We start from the raw sequence: 17,387 nt of genomic DNA on the forward strand, positions 1-17,387 counted from the left end.
TTGTACACCCTGACTGGCTTCTGTAGTCTGGATCCTCAAGCAATCAAACTACAATTAATCCTGTACGCACTTCAGAAAATGTAGCCCCAGAACTAACAGGTTTTTTCTATTTTTCTATTGCAAGTGACTGAGAATGACTCTAGCCATATAGAAAGCAATATTCAGAATGGAACTTAGCAATTAAATGCTTCTGCTAACTGGGTACACACTGTGGCCATTAGCACAAGACCTGACTGCCACAGGCAATCCCAGAACAGAATGCTATAATAAATACAAAGAGAGAGAAATATACAGGGGACAAATGCTGAAGAGGTGACAAAAGGGAAGAAGGGCAAGGTGGAAGAGCCAGGGATTACGGAACCAGTCAGGATGCCTGGCCCTTCAAGGGTGGCACTGGTAAAAACCTGTGTATTTGGTAAGATTTCAGTTTTATTTAACACAGTTGTTGGGTCCAGAGGAAAAGAAAACAATCTGAACTTGTAGAGAAAGGCAGGGTTAAATGCTCAAATGCTGAGGCCAAAGAGTGCATTCTGCTGTTTTCTCAGTTATAAAATAGTCTTTTACTGAAAGGCAGCCATTTTCCAGCAAAAATCTTAGGGCTAGAAGTGAAGAGCTCCTCCCTTTTTTTAAATGATTGAAAATAAAATAATCTGATAACTCCAGACATAGCATGAACCTGAGCTTAAGACTTCATCTGAAGGGTCGAAGGGAATAAATACTATGGTTTTCAATATAGTTGGTCATTCTAACTCAAAATAAACACCAGTGCACTGCAATCATGTACACAGTGGTTTTAATCAATAGACTGCAGCTGAAAGATAGATATTGGCCCTGATTTCACATATTAATTATCTGGTTTTAACATAATTTGCATGCTCATACTCCTTTCTTATGGGGTCAGCCATTTGACCTTTATTTATAATCTGTACCTCCTAGCTTTATCTGCTGTTAACAGCTGTAGGAGTTAATTGAGAGGTGAAGCAACCTCATCTCTATTACTTTCTCTTTTAAACAGCTGCCAGTGGGCACTGTTGTGTATCTAATATTGTTATGTGGATACTGTTAGACTCTGAAATCAACACACCAGACAGAATTTATATTAGAAAATGAGGATATTTGCCATGCAGATTTCCCCATCTGAGCTATTCACCTAGTTTGCATCTAGTCAATGGAGAAAAATAAGCACTTCTGTTCATCTCACCCTAATATAAACATCTAAAATAAGTCAAATGAATTGCATCCTAAAATTGCCTTGTTTTCTCTGTTCACCATGAATGGAGATTAAGATGAGTGGCGCAGTTGTAGATGTTTACACTGCAGACATAGGAAGGTAGGTGAGATGAATCTGGCCACTGCCTTGGCATTTTCAGCAGTTCTCTCTGTTTCGTAATTGACAGGTTATGCCACAGCTGAGCAGGTCCCAAGCAGGGCAGTAAATGAAGTAACCACTGCCTGTGTTGCACTATCTTCTTACTAAAAGCAGCAGGTGTTCCCATCATCATTCAGTTAATGCAGAGTAATACAGACAAAATAATCTTTTACAGCTTCAGTCTACAATATTGCTATGGTCTGGATAACTAAAAAAGGTACTAAGGATACTCAGTTTTGCTATTGCTTGAGGCTTTTGCTACAGGAAAACAGTCTAGCTGAGATTTAGACATCAGTAAGATGATCAATCACAGGGCTGAAGAAGCTTTAAAGAGATCACCTAGTACAGGCAAACTCCTGAGGCAAGATCATCTTTAGTGAGATTATTCTTACTTTTACAAAGCTTCCGACTTGGAGACTTCAAACCACTAGTATTGAAGCTGATGCTTCGTTGTTATAAATTATAGCCATTACTTCTTGTCTTGTCAACTATGGGCTTGAACAACAGGTGAACCTCCTTCTCTTCCACCTTTTACTTAATAGACTGCTGTCACCTCACCACCTAGTCCCCTGTTCTCTAGGCTAAACAATCTCACTTTGTCCGATTTTTCCATATAGCACAGTGACTCTTCTCAGCATCTCAATCCTGTCCAACTGCTCCACACTCATTTGCTGTCGCATACGAAACCAGACATGGTACTATAATAAGGCCTTGCCAGACCTGAGTAAGATAGAAGGACTGGCCCACACATCCTGCAGCTTCATGTTACTCTTTATAAATCCCAGTCTGATGTTTGATTTTCTTGCAGCAATATGATGCTTCTTGCCTGTGCTCAGGAATCGTCTCAGATAATCCACAGATCCTTTCCTACTGTGCACTACATTTTTCAGATTGAATCTCGACTTGTCAAGATTTCACTTTGAACTTAAAACCTGTCTTCTAGCAAGCTAGCTCGCTTCCATCTACACCATCTTTGAATTTAGTAAGCCATGTAGTCTCTTCTATCATTCCTTTCAACAATGCAAATATTAAACAATACCATGCCAGGACAGGCCCTTGACAAACATCTCTTAGCGCACATCTCCATTTTAACTCTGAATCAGTGCTAATTACCTCGAATATGCTTTTCCAATTGGTTTTGTAGCTAGGCAATAGCTTTTTTATCTAAATCATCTCCCCCAATTTGCTCAGTATGTTATGAGAAACCTTAAAAAATTCCTAGTATTTGACATCTACTGCCTTTTATCTGTCCACAGGATCAGTTAGGCTGCTGTATGAGGAGATTAGACTGGCCTGATACAATTTTGTCTCGACGTATCTGCAGAGAAGCAGACAGGTAGGTTAACAAAAGGACTTCAGTGCCACCTAACTGTCATTTCAGATATCTAAGATCCATATCCTCCAAACTTATAGCTTCTAATAATCTAAATTCCCTGGCTTTTATGTTTCTTCTAGGAAGTGTGTATTTTCCCAAATGCAGTTCGCACCCCAGTAACATTTAGCTCTTAAATCCCAGCAGCATTAAGAGCTGCTAACTGAAGCTATGCAGAAAATAAATGAGGATTTAATTGGAGAGATATGAAGAAGAAAAATGTCATTCATCCAGGACAGAGACCTTCAAGTTCTGGTTGCTGTTCAGAATGGTTTCTGTATTTTCCATTAGAATGTCACTGGATAAAAAAAAAAGATGGATATTAGGCTGAACTTAAATTTCTCTTTCTAAACTACCCTTTTAACAGAGGAATTGTGTGTACTGCAGTCTAATGATGCAGCCTGTTGTGATTAGTCACTAAAATGTTAGGAACTACAGAGGCATTAATTTTAAGCTATAATTGTTGGGGTTTTCTCTCCCTGAGGTATAGCATCTGCTAAACACAAAAAGCTCCAAACAACCAAGAAAAAAATACTAACCTCACTGGAGCTGTAATTTCTGACTTCACTTATTTTTATAGCCTTGTTGACATTAAGTGAAACATTATGTGGATAATCTGCATTTCTCTTTGATTTTTTACTTCTGTTGTGTTCATTGGCTTTTGTCTGTCACTGTTAACTGTTAAGAAGAAATGCACACAAGCACCAATGTTTAAGTGCAAAATCAGGTAGTGGTGGAGCAAATCTCAGACACTAATTCATCATGGTTTATGTACCAAGCAGACCGGACCATCTAAAACTAGGCTGTTTCCCTGTGGTTTACGCCATGAAAAATCTCAGTTTTTAATTAGTACTGCACTAATCCTTCAGTGCTGGAGACATATTTTTTCTTGTGCATAAGTTTAAGAGGGTATCCTAGGAGCAGTTCGTGTTGAATTTGGGCCTTCTCCAGGGATACTGTCTCATGCAGATTTTATGACCTTTGATAGAATGCAGCTTTTCCTTAAATCAAGCCATTTACAAGGTATTTCTACTCTGCCCTGACTTCACTAAATGTCCAAGAATTTAGCTCTGACACTTCAGTACTTCAGACCTGGCCAACAGATTCAGAGCTCTTCAGTGGTCACACAGACAATGTGATGAAAACATGTACAGTGCAAGTATAAAAGTATCAGTTCTACCAAAAAGGATTAAAAAGTTGAGAGGCAGATATATAAGGCTGATACTACCATTCCTAGAGCCCCTGGAAAGATTTACCTTGAGGAAAGAAATTCTGCCAGTCTAAAATGATAAACACTGAGTTTTATTCTGAATCCTATAGAGCAGAGGTAAGAAACCACCACACTGATACTCTGATGTCCCTATAATCCATGTTGTCTAACTTTATGAGATCATTAACCCATATTAATGATCTTCTGTTCAGAGGCTGAGACCCGGATAGTTTTTACATTTAGCAGATACGATGTCAGCAGAAAGACTTCTAGAAAGAACATGAGACTGTAAGAGATCCTACGGATCAGCTCCACTCCTTCTGAATGGCAAAAAACTAGGCAGTTTATGTCTACTTTGAAATGGTCCATACAGCATCCAGTCATGCCACTATATGCAACAAACTACAAAACACTTCCTAATATATACGTTCAGTGAACAATGAAAAGAGTCAAGCATCATGCACTCTGCAAAAGAAAGGGGAAGATCAAGAACATGACCAATGCTTAGGTACCTGAAATAGTGCATGTGGTTGTGTACAGAAATGTGTTATTTTTCTGCTTGCTTCTGAAATTAATTGTGCAACTTCTATAGCTTAGAGTTGCTTGTCATGGCATATTCCACTCAGAAAAGAGAGTGTATTTCAGAGAAGGATTAAGTAATGCAATTTGTAGAAATATTACAGTATCTGTCATGAATGCATTATAATAGCTAAAAAGAAATTAAAATCCTCAGTTCAGCAAATACTTATGGATGTATTTAACCTACATCAAATCTTTGTTCCTTTTGAAAAATAAGGAATGTCTTTTATATTTCCTAATATTATACATACACATATGTGTACATATGCATATATTTATTTTAAAATGACACTGTGTTAAGAAAAACTTCTTAAATTTATCTATATTGAATGGACTATATCAATCACATCTTGGAATTATATGGAAAAGTCTCATGTCCTGAATGTGTAGAGACTGCAAAATTGTATTCATTATATTTTAAAAGTTGGAATATTCTGCATAAAACCACATACAGGACAATATCCTGATCACAGAATTACAGCACCGATGAGGCTGGAAAGGGTTTCTGGAAACCACCTAATCCAACTGCCCTGTTCAAACAGAGTCAGCTAGGGAAGGTTGCTGAGGAAGGTTGCCCTGCCAATTTTTAAGTATCTCCAAGGACGGAGCCCCCACAGCTTCTCTGAACAACCTGTCCCAGTGTTTAACCACCCCCATAGTAAAAAAGGTTTTATAATGCTTAAATGAAATTATTTATATTTTCATGTGTACTCGTTGCTTCTCATCCTATCACTAGGCACCACTGAGAAGAGCTTGGCTCTGTCTTCCTTACTCAGCCCCCATTAGGTATTTATATATATTTATAAGACTCACCTGAGCTTTCTTTTCTTCAGGTTTTGGAGCTAGAGAGAGCGAGCCCTCTCTTAGGTCAGGTACTGTGATCTCTTTATTACCTTTGTGGTCCTTCACTAGACTTGCTCCAGTATGTTCATGTCTTTCTTGTACTGGAGAGCCCCACACTGGGCCCAGCACTCCAGATGTATCTCACCAAACCTGATGAGAGGCAAAGGATTGCCTCCTGCAGCCTGCTGGCAACACTCTTGCCAGTGCAGCTGGATGCTGTTGGCCCTCTTTGCTGCATGGATGCGCTGCTGGCTGCTGACAGTTGTGTCAGGCTTCCTGATGGAAACCCAGACAGCTCCATCTTCTACTGCTGGAAATGGGAAAATATTTTAACACATTTCCTAACATTAAAAAATGTGAAACTTGAAAATTATTTTAAACAACAATTATGACTGTAGTTTTGCAAAGAACTTTATGAATATCAATTAAACTGTCACATAATCAAAGGTTTAATATTTTTTTTTCAGAATCTTTCTCATCGGTAATCTCTTCTAATCCACAGCTAACATTCATAAAACTAATTCAGCAAAATTAATTGCAAAATATATTACAAATATTACTTTAGAATGCATAAACCTTTTAAAGTATGCATTTTGTTACATCTCCCTTTATTTCTTTACTGTTGTGTCACTTTAAAAGAAAAATATCTTGCTTGAAAAAGCATGAGTGAAAAAAGCATAATCTTTTGAAGTGGAAGTTCCCGGTCTTTGTAGTTTAAAGTTTAGCTTTTTATTAATTGATCTTGACTGCTGAGCAACCAATTTGTGTCAGTCCCATGAGAATTCTTTAAGTTTATCCATACATTGCTGAGAAGATTAAAGACTTTTTTGAGCTGTAAAAGAAAAGATTGTATTGGATGAAAATTAGGACATAGTCCTTTTCATTATTTTCTTCCTGATGAAAACCGTTCTAAATTCATTTGTACATAGGAGCATGCACACATGCATCTATCTGTATCTATGTCTATATAGCTATATCTATATCTACCTATATGCACACACAGTCAAGACAAGGTGAACAGATTTCAGATATGGTGGTTTTCAGGGGCTTAGCCTTGTCATTAGCACTAGTAGGTATGTGACAAATTTCCATATCACTTATGTTGCAGCTGTAGGACTTAAGCATGCTTTGGAGCATGTACATTGCTCACAGAAAAGCTTCCCAAGGCATTCACACAATGTACAATCTTATCATGGCAGAAGGAAAGAAAAACTGTACTCGATGTAGTACAGTTGATGAACCCGATAAGGCTGGGGTTATGCCACCTGAGACAGGATATTAAGAAAACACAAATACAGAGAGAACGTGATACTGAAGCAGGGTTGTTCTGTTCATGAAATAAGAATTAAAACTAATTGATGATGATGGTAGTCTTCGGGGGTGTATTTTTGTATTTTGATGCTGTTGCAAATTCCTTACCATTAGTATCTCATTTTGATACACCTTATCTCCCATAGATGATCATCAGGCAAATGTATTAGGGTTGTGCTGGCAAGCAGTAAAGTTGGCCTCACCAATGACCAAGCTGATATTGTGGTTGTTTTGTTTAAGAAGTTTGCATGGTGAGATCTTCTCACGGCAGCTTTGAAAGCACTGCAGCACCCAGCCTCGACACAGACATGTCAATATTCCCTAGCTGAAGACAACAGCAGTAACAAGGAAACCACCCATTGCTGACCTTGATGGCCATTAACAGCACAGATAACAGCAGCCATACAATTTTTAGCCCTGATCTCATTCCCCCATTTCCTCCCACAATCAGACAGGGTCTGTATCTGTTTCTGTACCTTGTCCTGTCAGGCTGATTCTAGATAAGATTTAGGAAACAGCAAAGGTTAAATCCCACCTTGCTAATAGGTGACTAGCAGGCTAGTGAGTGTAAAAATAAATGTGCTAAAAGAGCAAGGTGTCTGTCACACCTTAGTGGAAAGTATTCAATAGCTAATGCTAAGTACCTAATATCCAAATATCTGCTGTGACTGAAGGGCTTTCATCAGAAATGCTCCTTCTAAAAGAGCTTCTGAAAATATCATCAAAGTATTATTCAATACTCTGCAGAAATCTGGATCATATTGTAGCTTCTACAGGTATGCTGAACCCTACTGCACAGCAATTCTCCTTTGAAGTAAATGAATACTTTCTTTTTGTACCTGATTAGTATTTTATTTGAAAAGCAAATAGAAAGTGACACACAAATATGCATTGTATATTTCCCTCCAAAAATGATGCTGAAAGAACAGGAAAATCCAAAGGCCAAAGATTATGTGTGCATTATTACTGAGGTTTGAATGAAGTTATTTTCTTTGAAATCTGTGCATTTTCTTCTGAAAGCCTTACACTGGATCAGTTCAAATAGCAGGAAATGCTTAGAACAAGTTAGCAAGATAGGAGAACTAAGTTCTAAAATGTTTCAGACTATGTCTTACCATGCAAGCCACTTCAGTCTGTTTTTTTTTTTATTCTCCATTCAACCAGCTTATAAAGTGCTGATTTGGCCTCAGGCCTGATTTGGGGGAATCTTTCCTGTCTTCATGCTTTCCTGTAAAGAATATGAAAAGTGTTCAGCATTCATGAAAAAAAACAGGCTATTAATATTTTGAGTGGGACACCTAGTTGCTGAGATATTTGCCATTTAGTTAGGAATCTGCACATGTCATTTTGCATCTCATTTGCATATACTGAAAGGAAAAGACTAATATTTTCCTATGTCTTTTTTTGGAAGAAAAGTTTCAAAGACAGGAACCATGGAGAACACTCATGAACTGCACTCACTGGTACAATGAATAAAGAACATGAGGGTTTTTTTAGCACCTTTTAGCCATAAACTATACCTGAACTGATTGATTGGTAAGAATAGAAATAAATACTGCAGAGATGCTTTATCATATATATTCACCTTTTATACTGAATGAGACAGGGATTCATAGAAAAAAGTACTAGGCTCATGGTAAAGGATCACATAATGCCTGAGAGTAGGGTGACAAAACTAAGATAATAATTCTTAAAGACTTGCAACTGCAGTAAGTACTAGTATCCTTTTTGCATAGTGTATGCAGATTTGCATATACATACTTAAGGAAAACCAAAACATCTTACCAACGTGTAGAACTGTCAGTAAACTGAGGAATTTTGTGTTCACAACTTAATCATTTCCCACCTGGGCCAAATGAGTAACTGCGGGCATCAACAGGTATTACCATGTGTGAAAAATAGCTAATAGAGGACCACACAATGTGCTTTCTAAAAATATTTAGTATTTTGGTTTTCTCCTTTGTTTTGCTATGGGAAGGCTGTGGCTACATGAGTTTAAGAAGCTGTATGCATCTTGCTATATGCATCCACAGAATATAGGTTGGATTGGTGAAAGACTATTTTTGACTCAGGAGAGAATCTGGGAAACTTCTGCTCCTCTGAAGTGACACTTGAGTCACCTGTCTTGTGGTACAAACCTGATTTCCTGGTAGTAGCTTATAGACAGAACAAATTCACAGGAAAGTTAAACATTTTAATTTGTGGGACTAGATTCACAGGAAAGTTGAGATCTGCTTACTGAGAGGAACAGCTAATTTTATGTTCACCCAACCCGCGATCTGATGTGACTCTTTAAACAAACCCTAGTGTAACTTAGGATGACCTAATGTCCAAAGTTGTAAGCTCTGGACTTGTAGATAGAGCTCACAGTACAAGTCAGCGATCAACAGAGTGTAAACATACTCTCATGTCATCCTCTTAATTTCTCTTCTGCTTTGGTTCTTTGTCAGATATGAATATTTTTGTTTGTACAGAAAAATCTGTCTTAAGCTCCAAGCTACCTTTTTTGCCAGATCTCAAGTCCCTGCTCCCTCCTGTGAAGGGATATACAGACAGCATTCCCATTAAAAGAATGGTTAGAAAAGTTTCTCATTAGAAGTACTTAATTTTGTCCTTTGGCACCCTCTAAAATGTATGAATCATTTTCCAGAAACATTTGAGTCATGAAAGAGATCAAGCATAGAGAATCATAGCCTCAGTGATCAAACTAAAAGCTACTGAAAATAACTTCTAAGATGCAGAAGCTAATTTCAAACTTAAGTCTTGCTGTATGCTCTATTTTAAGCTTTATAATTAAAATTACCTTTCTGATGTGTGTCATTCACTTTGGAGAGGTTGGAATTCAACAAGACTAGTGTTCAGCTCAGTGGTCTCTGATTCTAAAACTTTTAATTTGAATTTTTTTAATATTGTGGGAAATATTTTTACATCATTTGGGAGCAATGAAAAGGAACTTACATAAGTCAACTTTATGGATGATAGGCTTGGATATAGTCAAGAGTTCAAATTATCTCTGCAAATATACCTGTGGAATTCAAACAAGCATGGATTTTTAAATGGATTGTTAGCATTGTTAGCCTTCTTACAGCAGCATAAGCTGCAGCAAGATTTTTCAAAGAATGAGTATTTTTAAGCTATTTTAATGCATTACACTCAGACAGGTAAGACTCCACAGCAGCAGAGTTGAAGGGCAAATGAAATGTTTCTTTTTGTAAAATCTACATTTGGAACACTATTTTCATTCTTTGCTTTTAGTAGTATGCCAAGGCAGCACTAGAGTATGGAGTAACATATGGTCATTCCTGTATGTTTACAAGAAAAGCCATTTTTAAAATAAACTGCCATTAGCAAAACAATAGGGGCTTCTAATCTTAATAATCCTCTAAAAGATTGCTGAGACTGGGTAGGGATATATAAAGCTCATGTTGACCTGTGTCTCCATTTTATTGTAATAACAGAGAGCTGTTGTCCCTGCTCCACATCCCATCCACCCACCCCCACCCCCACCCTGCTTTCCTCCCATGGTGGATGCTATGAGTGTTTGCTGTAGGAAATACGAAGTGAGGTCAGTGGTTGCTGTTCCTCCACAAGCGCTGCAGGCTGCAGCTATGCCTCCTTTATCCTTACAGTCAGATCCTAAATGAGCTGTGCCCCTTTTCAGGGTGCAAATTCCTCACAGGAATCAAGTACCCAAGGACATAGGTATGAACTACAGACATTAACTGATCACAGGAAGAGAGTGTTATGGAATAATAGGCAGCTGATGATTAAAAATGCACAGGGTGCTGAATACACTCTGTTTCGGCTTTTTGCACGTATTCTATTCCTGTTTTGCTTTGCTGACTCCCTGGTTCTGGTGAAGGATGTTTAAATCAAGCACAGGGAGAGACAGCGATGTTCTGTGCAGTGCAGAGACACCCACTGGTATTTTTAAGCAAAAAATTACCCTGCCTCAAAATGTGCATGACAGCCATCTTAACTTCTGGCAATGAACTTGGAAACTGAAATTACTGAACATCAGGGAATAACATCCTTCAGAGAGTATCCTAAACATTAAATACACTGTGGCAGTATATAGCTGCCTGTGCTGTACTTCTGAGGGGATACACAGAGCAGCCTAGCACGCCCTTCAGCAAATCATCCTAAAGTTGACTTCTGTGTTTTAGTGCTTCCAGCTGCAAAATGCAGCCTGGGGCAGTTTTGGACCTGAATGCCATTCAGAGGAGTCCTAAGACTGCTCTAAACACTGCCAGGGCTGAAACGGTTTTATGGTCCTCACTGTAAGATAGCAGTTAAGGTGTCTAAAAACTGCAGTTCAGGTGAAGTCTGTGCCAGCATTTCAAAGATCACTAATATTTTAAATACCTTCTGTTACATTACTATATACAGTTTGCCAACTTGTATAATATAATATGTTTACCTAATATGCTCTGCTATTCAGTCTTTATGTCCTATTTTTTCTGCACCTTTGGTACCACCCAGTTTTCCCCTGGCATGCAATCTCCATCCCTGTTGCTTTGAGAGCACACCCACAGTGACAGCTCTCATCCTCTTCTGTGTGTCTGTGTACACATACAATGCTCAGTATTGGATTAAGACTCAGGAATTAAAGTTCCAAGCCTAAATCTCCAACTCTGGAATGATTAAATGAGAATCTACTAGGGTTTTTTTATGAACTATCTTTTTTATCCTCGAACAACAAGCTTCTGACCCATCTGGTTGAGAGAGTGTGATCTCACTGTAATTGACACAATAGTATTTGCTGCAATCTGCAGACGGTAAAGCCATAAGGTCAGTGGTGTCTTGTGTTTTAGAGGAGTGAGTTCAAACCCTTTCAGACATGAGAGAACCATCCAAGATGATGGCTACTGGTGAAGCTGTGCTGACTTGCTTCCTTCTGCCCCTCCTTACCCCAAGCTGCTGAAAAAAATGTACTTCAGATGCCTCTCTACTGTAGTGACCTGATTTCTCATAAGGGGAAATGTATGCACTTTGGTGTTACTCCCAACATACAGGATTGATCATGGAGCAACAGGAGGCCTCAGGCTGTCAGGCTGAGGGCCTTGAACTAGCGGAAGTTTTCCTCTCTCTAGTCCTTATGGCCATGCATGTTGCATAACCTTGTCAAGTGTTACTTGTGCTCTGCCAGCTAGTGACTGTGTGTGATCTGTCACTCGCTGCAAATATAAACTGTCACAGTTGCAGCCCCTGCTCACCCCAAAAGCTGTGCTTCATACACAGTGGAAACTCATGTTGCATAGTTTTGCAGGTTCCATGTTCCATCTCTCATGAGCTCTTCCTGCAGCAGTGATCACTAATTTGGCAGCTCATGGCTCCTCAGTGGATCATTTCTCCAATATGGCCCTGTTTGCTTTCCCCCAAGCAGGTAAGCAGCCAGCCCCATACTTATTTTGGGACAGGGCACCTTCCCGTCTGTGCATTCATGCAGCCCTTCTGTCTTTTTTCCCCTCTGCTAGTTTTTATTTCTGCAGCAGTTTATAAAGTGGAAAATGCCACAGGGCCTGGGCTGAAGGGAGAGGTAGAGGCTTCAAAAATAAATATCTAGCCTTTGTGGTAATGAAGAAGAATTAAGAAACATGTGCCTGCATAGAAGATGCAAAGTCCAGAAAATAAATCGAGCCTTAAGAAAAATCCTGTAATTTCAAAATTATTTTCCTAATTTGGGAGGAGGGTATTAATGGGAAGTTTGAACCTGGCATTATTGAGCACACCTCTCGAGGATCCCGAGCATCACGCCTCTTGCCCAGGTGCACTCTTGAGGTCCTTCTCACCTCCCGCCGTTTTCTGTCAGTGGATGCGGGCGCAGCAGAGGGACCCGGCCCGGGTATGGGCAGTGGGTTTGTCTGGGCTTCACCCTCCCTTTGGGCATGTGCAGAGCGCACGCGTGTGGCAGGGAGAGAGAGAGTGAGATAGTGTCTTACAGAGAGAGAGCGGGGGAGGGGGGGAAAGGGAGAGGGGGAAAGGGAGAGGGGGAAAGGGCGAGCGGGGGAGCCGGCGCTGCACATGCTCACTGTGCAGCGCGGAGTGCTGTTCCACCTGCAGTCATGTGGCACGGCGAGCGGGACGGGCGTGGATGGAGGGATGCTGAGCACCCTCCGCGTCCCCTCGCCCCTCCCGCCCTGACGGGGCCGCCCCCCCGCGAGACCTGCACCCACCGCAGCCAGCGCTGCCGGCTGATCCGCCCCTTCGCGCCTCACCTCGCCAGGCTCACCGGCCCTGCGCGGCTCTCCTCGCTCCTTCACCGCGCTCACCCTCACCTCGCGCTCCCCGCGGCTCTGCTCACTCCCCCCGCACTCTCTGCCCTCACCTGTTCCCCCTTCTCGCCCCTCCTCACCCCACCTTGCCCCTCCCTTCCCCGCTGTGCTGCGCTGTCCTCTCCCCTCACCGCTCCCCGCTCCCCTCATCGCCGCGCTCGCGCCCGCTCGCGCGCGCACGAGTGACATCACCCCTGTCCAATCAGCCGCCGCCGCTCCCCGCACCCCGCTCGGCCCCGGCGGCCCCGCGCGCGGCGTCGGGGCGGGGGGGGGGGACGCGCGGGCGGCTGTCAGGCGGGCGCGCGGGCGGCGGGCCGTGCCGGGCCGTGCCGTGCCGTGCCAGGTGTGCGCAGCTGAGGCGGGACGCCGCGGGGTGACAGCCCGGCTGTGCGGCAGCACTGCGCAGGTAGGGCACTGCTCGCTTCGTAGCGGGTGCGGCGGTGCGCCCCGCGCCCCCTTTGCCCAGCGGGGTCCCGCTTCGGAGCCGCGAGTGAGAGCCGCCGCCGCGGCCCTGCCTCCGGTGAGGGGAGGGGGCGGCCCCCGGCAGCGGGTGGTCCCTGCGAGGGGGCGCCGCCGCGGGTGGGTTTGCGCCGGCGGGGAGTCAACTTTCCTGCTGCTGCCGTCGGGGAGCTGGGGCAGGTGGCGGCCCCTCGCCCCGAGCTCCCCCGCGGCCGGTACCGGAGCCCGGGCCTGGGCGGTGGGCCCCGCTCCTGTGAGGCGGCCGGGGGCGGCGGCCGTTACGCGCGTGGGAAGGGGGGGTTGGGGCGGGTGAGTGAGTGAGTGGAGGAGCCTTCCCCTCCCAGGGCGACCGGGCGCCGGGGACGAGATTAGCCGGACCCCCGGGCGGAAAGTGGGACGCCTGACTGGGTAATCCTCTCGCGAACGCCGTCCCCGGCTGCCGCAGCGAAGCTGCAGCTCGGGGTCGTCTGGCTCGCCCGGGCGCGCGTGCGGGGTTTGGCAGCGTGCGGAAAAATGTGCCCGTACGGTGCGTGCTCTTACCGCGCGTCCCTTCAGCGCTGTGCTGCTGCTGTGCTGCTGCTCTGCTGCTGCGCTGCTTCGCGGGCTGTCACAGCGGGCTGCACGCCCGGACACGGCCTCGCTCCGTCGCATTTACTTGTTTGTATTTCGGGGGTATTTAATGGTGATCAGCTAAAAAGGGATTTTTTCTTCGTTGCACCTTCTTGCAGTAAAATTAATAGTGTTTCACTTTGTTTCCCCCCTGTAAAATGCTGATTATGTGTCAGTTTTCCGTAAATGGCAGTAATTCGGGCTGACTGTACTAACACCTGCTGGTGAGAGCAGAAATACCGCTTGCAGACACTGCCGTTGCTGAGCTCTGCTAAAAGTCACCTGAAGGGGCTGAGCGTGTCCGTGATGCTGTGCCTGAGCGCAGACTAAGGGGTTCTTTAGGAATTCCATCTGCTTTATGAAGCGCTGTTTAATTCTGCATATAAAACCTACCGGAGATTATCTATGCAGTTAATGAACTCTGCTCCATTTAGTAATGAAAATAAACTATGACCTGTGAGCTACAAATATTTTCAATGGTTATTGTATTAAAACACATTAAAATACTTAAAGGATTCTTCAGCATTTTAAAAATAAACCATTGCGTAAATACTAGTGTGTACAGCTTAGGCGAAAAATTGCCTAAAAATGCAGCCACCTGTGCAGAGGTGACTGTATCAAACAAGGTATTAACAAATATACTTTACTTAGCATCGGTCTTTTGTATAGATTTATTTGTAAACCAGTAAAAATAATAAACACGGGACTTGAAATTGCATAAGAGCAGGGGAAAGCTTTATGAAATAACCTGGAGTTATGAAATTCCTAGTTTTTCTCCTCTACCGTTAGTAACATTTCAATGTCTTTTTTTGCAGTGCAAGTATTGTACAAATCCCTATGAAAGGATCATTTTTGGCCCATGTTGTGTAGATAATAATAATCGAATGAAATGTCTTTAATAAGAACTTTCGTTAATGTTGTAGGAGCCTGTTGGTAGTATGGAGTGTTTGTTTACATTTAAATGTGTATTATCAGTATCAGTTGCTTAGTTTTTGTGTTTAGTGATAATTGACATTACATTCAAAATAATACCTTATCCATCCCAAATTTGCAAAAGTACAAATAAGAAGTTAAGCAAAACACTTCTGTCCTTGTCTGTGTTTGTATTACCTATAGTGCTGTTCTAAACCAACAGAAGATTCCCGGTTTTACTTCTGACAGACACCAAAAAGTAATGCAACTTTAACACAGCTGCATGATAACGCAAGAGCTTACTTGATTTCATAGAATTTTTAATCAAGTATTTTAAACACTTGTAGAAGGTTATGGAACAAAGAGGTTATAAGTGCCTTTTTGAGCATGTCTTTCCGATACAGTCTTAACTACTTGGTCACATACTGTCATTTTTTCTGCAGGAACCCTGTCTCATTCAGTGCACAGAATGGATGGAGCTCACTTAGCGCAGTTTGGTATTTTTCATTGATCCCTATGTGAGCCCATGATTTATTTATTCAGTGTTACTCAGTTCTGCTTTGAAGACAGAACTGATAACATCTGTGTGGGCTTTGCTGAAGTGCTTATCGTTACATGATCAGAATGCCTTACAAATAATTATTAGTTTATGAAGCACTGCTTAAGATGTGACAAGACTTCTACAGATGATGAACAGAGGCATAAAGGGGGTTAGGTGAAAAATATTCACTCATTTTTTGTGTCCAATTTGCAATTTCTACAATTATTGTAAATATGTTTGCTCAAGTTATAGCTACCATCGCTTTTAGTAACAGTCCTGAGTGCTCCACGCATCTGTGAATCTTACCTGCAGAGTTGATGAGAAAAAGGGGAATTCACAGTTAATTACGAACTATGGGAATTTTGGGTTAAATGGTGTGCGGGACAGGAAGAGGAATAGCTAAAACTACAAAAGAGAGGACTTTAACTGTTAAAGCCTTTGTGGCATGTTACAGAGCCCCTGTTGCTTTTCCTTGCTGCAAGCCCTGCCTCATTCACTATGCATATTCCTATTCTTCAGTAGGTAAGACGAGAGTCCTACCTGCATTAAGTTCTGTTTCATCTTCTGTGTATGTTCATCCTGTGCAGTGAATGAGGCAAGGTAACTTTGAAGAAGCAGTACATGACATGTTTATTTAATTATTGTATAAATATGTACACCCTCAGGGGAAGTGAATTACGGTTGCACAAACACTGTCATTTTATAACTTTTAAGTCATTGATTTAGTAGCCTTAATAATATCCTTTCATGTTGTTTGTGAAGTAAAGTATGCATACATGTCCCATATACTTTCTTAAAACCTAGAAGATTAAACTTAAGGGAATTTTTAAAAAACAACACAATCAAACCAAGAAAATGCAGAACATTTTCAACTCAAAGTAAGTTTCTTCTTGTGTTACTGTGTTGGACCCACAGTGGTAATCAACAGGATTGGAAAAGCTGAATCTTTCGCAGAAGCTCTTGAACTTTAAGCATGATGAATGACAGTATTAGAAAAGTGCAGTCCCTTTTATATACACCAGTGATAAAGCGAAATGGCGTAATTGTAGTGCATTTGGCCATGTACTTCTAATAGGGGAAAAGAGGTGAAAGACTGGAGTCCTTTCTATCTAGGCTTTAGAGAGAATGTGTCATGGTGGGTGAGGGCTCTTTTGCCAGTCTTTTGCAAGCACAGTCCTTTTCACTTCATCTTTTATATGCATCCTAATGACAGTGTCCTTATCCTCCCATAGCCATCTCAGTCTTCATTTTTTAGGTATTCTGGTCTTGATGATTCCAAAGTTGTCTTCAGTTTCTTGTTTCAGCCAGTCCTCTTGGTCCTTGCTTTTTGCCTGTCAGCATTCCTTCCATTTACTTTTCTTTATTTCTCAGAGCTTCCTCTTCTTGATTTGCTGTATCAGTCCAGTACAGTCTCCTTTTCTCCTTCTCCAGTCACTTTTTATGTGCTTTGACCAGAAACTGGTCTTAATTTTTACTCCTCCTTGTAGACCATAGAGTGGCTTTTGTTCTGCTGCACTGAAACAACCAGTACTTTCTTCTTAGTTGTTTAGGTTTTGGTCCACTTTTAGAGATAGAGGAAAGAGCATAGCATTAGCTCAGATCTTGCCTATGTTGATGGCTTTAAACCATAGTCACATTTTTTGAACTGCTGAAAGAAGAAAAAAAAAGATGATCAAATTTTTCAGTGAGGCATACAGGTATGTGTTTATATAAGTGCATTGGCAGAAAGCAAGGACAGACGGGACACTTACTTTGCCAAAATTCTAAGCAGAAAACATTAGAAATGCCGAGCAACTTATTCCTAATTATTAAGAGACAGCAATTCTGACTGGAGCATATACTGTATTTTTGCTTAACTCCGCTAAGTTTTGGGGGATTCTGAACTGACAAGTCAAATAACTAGCGAT

The 17,387-nt window shown here is 41.7% G+C and overlaps 1 protein-coding gene across 1 annotated transcript in view; it reads left to right on the plus strand.

Annotated features, from left to right (window-relative positions):
- Positions 1 to 13,043: 13,043 nt before the first annotated feature.
- CNTN1 (contactin 1) overlaps positions 13,044 to 17,387 on the plus strand; it is a 244,651-nt gene continuing 240,307 nt past the window's right edge. The window contains exon 1 of the mRNA XM_055712517.1: positions 13,044 to 13,365. The gene's annotated coding sequence lies outside the window, so the exon portion shown is untranslated. The remainder of the gene's footprint in view (positions 13,366 to 17,387) is intronic.

Source organism: Falco cherrug, chromosome 5 (genome assembly GCF_023634085.1).
Source record: "Falco cherrug isolate bFalChe1 chromosome 5, bFalChe1.pri, whole genome shotgun sequence".
NCBI classification, from domain to species: domain Eukaryota; kingdom Metazoa; phylum Chordata; class Aves; order Falconiformes; family Falconidae; genus Falco; species Falco cherrug.